This window comes from Dipodomys ordii, unplaced genomic scaffold (genome assembly GCF_000151885.1).
Source record: "Dipodomys ordii isolate 6190 unplaced genomic scaffold, Dord_2.0 Scaffold135, whole genome shotgun sequence".
Taxonomy (NCBI): domain Eukaryota; kingdom Metazoa; phylum Chordata; class Mammalia; order Rodentia; family Heteromyidae; genus Dipodomys; species Dipodomys ordii.
Window position 1 is genome coordinate 3,857,421 of NW_012267351.1, and position 2,426 is coordinate 3,859,846.

Here is a 2,426-nt window from a genome sequence, read left to right on the forward strand (position 1 = left end):
GGGGGCGGGGCCTGTCGCGGGTGGGCGTGGTCTGTGTGAGTGGGCGGGGTCGGGAGGTCCGGACACGCCCCCTCCTCTCCGGGGGAGAGTCTGGGACGCGCTCACTGGGCAGAGCCTTAAAGGGCTCGCTCTCCCGGCGTGAGAGAGGTGCTGACAAACCTGCCAGCCATCACGTCCTAAGATGCTGGAACTCTCTAGCAAAGTCCTGACCCTGCTTCCTCACCTAGGAGACATTCCTACCCTGGGCCTAGGCTTCTCCTCTAGCCTGTTGATGGGACTTAGGGGCAGCGTAGGAGGAAGTCTGTCTGATTCCTAAGCCCAGCGCGCCTGGGGTCTCACTAGGGTTCGAGGCTATACTCAAAGCTGCACTCAAAGGCACCCGTGGCTTACGCCTGTGTAATCCTAACTTCTCAGGAGGCTTGAGATCTGAGGGTCAGGGTTCAAAGCTGGCCCTGCAGGTTCAGTCCACCAGAAAACCGGAAGTGGCGCTGTGGCTCCAAGTGGTAGAGCGCTAGCCTTGAGCGAAAGCGCTCAGGGACAGCGCCCAGGACCTGAGTTCAAGCCCCGTTAAAGAGAACTGGCTGCCCTGGGGCCCCAGGGTGAAGGACTCCCCAATGCCCCCATTGTCTGCCCCCTCCTTCATCCCTTCCAGGCCGCCCACCCACGTGGTAACAAGAGGCGCACACGGAGCAGGCTTGGCACGCTCGGCCCCTCCAGCACTCAACCATGACCAGTGCTGTGCAGCTCCCGGGCGACGAACACAGAGGACCGGGGGAGAAGGAGGATCCACCCCTGCGGGTCCTCCAGCCTCCCGCCTCCACCCCGCCCCCAGCCTGGGAACCCGCGGCCGGGGACGCGAGCCTGCGCAGCCACGTGGGCCGCTAGGAATTCCGAGGCCAGGGTCCTGGGGCCGCAGCGACTTCATCCCGGAGGTGGATTCCGGTGGTGGATCGGCGCTGGCTCGCGCAGCCCACGTCTCGTGCATCTGCTCGGGCGGCACGCGGGCCTCCAGGACAAACTTGGCCTCGGCCCCAGCCAAGCCATGGCGTCTACAAAAGACACCGTGGGCCTTTGGTTGGCGGTGCACTGCAATGTCGTCTCCCTCCCTCACCTTCCAATCCTCCCCCACCACCGCCCTCCCCCTGCCCCTGCCACTCCTCACCCCGCAACAGGTTGCCGTAGGTGCCCCCCCCTCCTCCGAGGGCAATTGGGACAGAAGGTATCAGGGAGGGGGGGGGGGCGGTATTGGATGCCTTTCCAGCCCTGGGCCCCACAGGACCCCTTGGCAGAAGCGCAAAGCCGGCCGGAAGACAGCCGCGCCACCCCTCCCGGTCCAGGCTCAGCCTGGCTGGCCGCGGATCAAAGAGCCAGGGCCGGGCTTCTGTGTGTTCAGATCCTATCTGCGCCAGCCCAGCGGGGCGCCTCGGCCCCCCACCTCCAGCCTAGGGTGCCTGATTTTCCTCCCTTCCCAGGGCCAGTGTCCTTGGGTCTCTCCCATCTCCTTCCCTGAAGTGGGAGCTTGACACCCACCCCCTCTTCCCTCTTGATTGGGGGGGGGGGAGTCCAGCCAAATCTGGCCCTCCCAGAATTGGACCAGGGCCAGGGGCCTCCCCAGTCTCAGCCCCTGAGGTTGGAGGGTCTGGCACTTTGGAATGAACCTCCTCTTGAGAGCTGAACTAGCATGAGGATTCATGGGGGGGGGGGGGGGAAGATGGCCTACTATATTTACCAGTGACTCAGCTCAGACAACCATCTTCAGAAAAGTTGGAAGACCATGAAATGTTGGGGGGGCACAGGCCAGTAGAGGCTGAAGTCTTCTCCAGTCCAAGAAGGAAGGGGAAAAGTCAGGACACTCAGATGCACTTTGGTTTTCTCAATTTTTCCTCCCAGCTTGGTATTAGCCTTTAATTAAAGACTATGGTCTTCGTCTTTATTGGTGTGAAAGTCATCTTTCTTTATTCAAATGGTGAGAATCTTTTTGTTTTCTTAAATATCCTTGTTTGGTAAAAAGAAAATAAGGATATTTTGGCTAATCGGTTCATTCGCTCTCGTTTCTTTCCACATTTATTATAGGGCTGTGAAATCCCCCATACAGTCAACTCCTTGCGGTGCGGGGAGAGAATAGGAGCTTGAAGAGGGGGCAAGAAAGGAAGGAGAAGCTGGGGCTTGGTGGCCACGCCTGTAATTCTAACTACACTAGGAGGCTGAGATCTGAGGATTAGGGTTCAAATCCAGCCTGAGCAGGAAAGTCCTGGAAATTCTTGTTTTTTTTCTTTTTGGGGCCGGTCATGGGGCCTGAACTCTGGGCCTGGGCACTGTCCCTCAGCTCTTCAGCTCAAGGCTAGCACTCTACCATTTGAGCCACAGTGCAACTTCCGGCTTTTTTCTTTTTGCTTATGTGGTGCTGAGGAATCGAACCCAGGGCC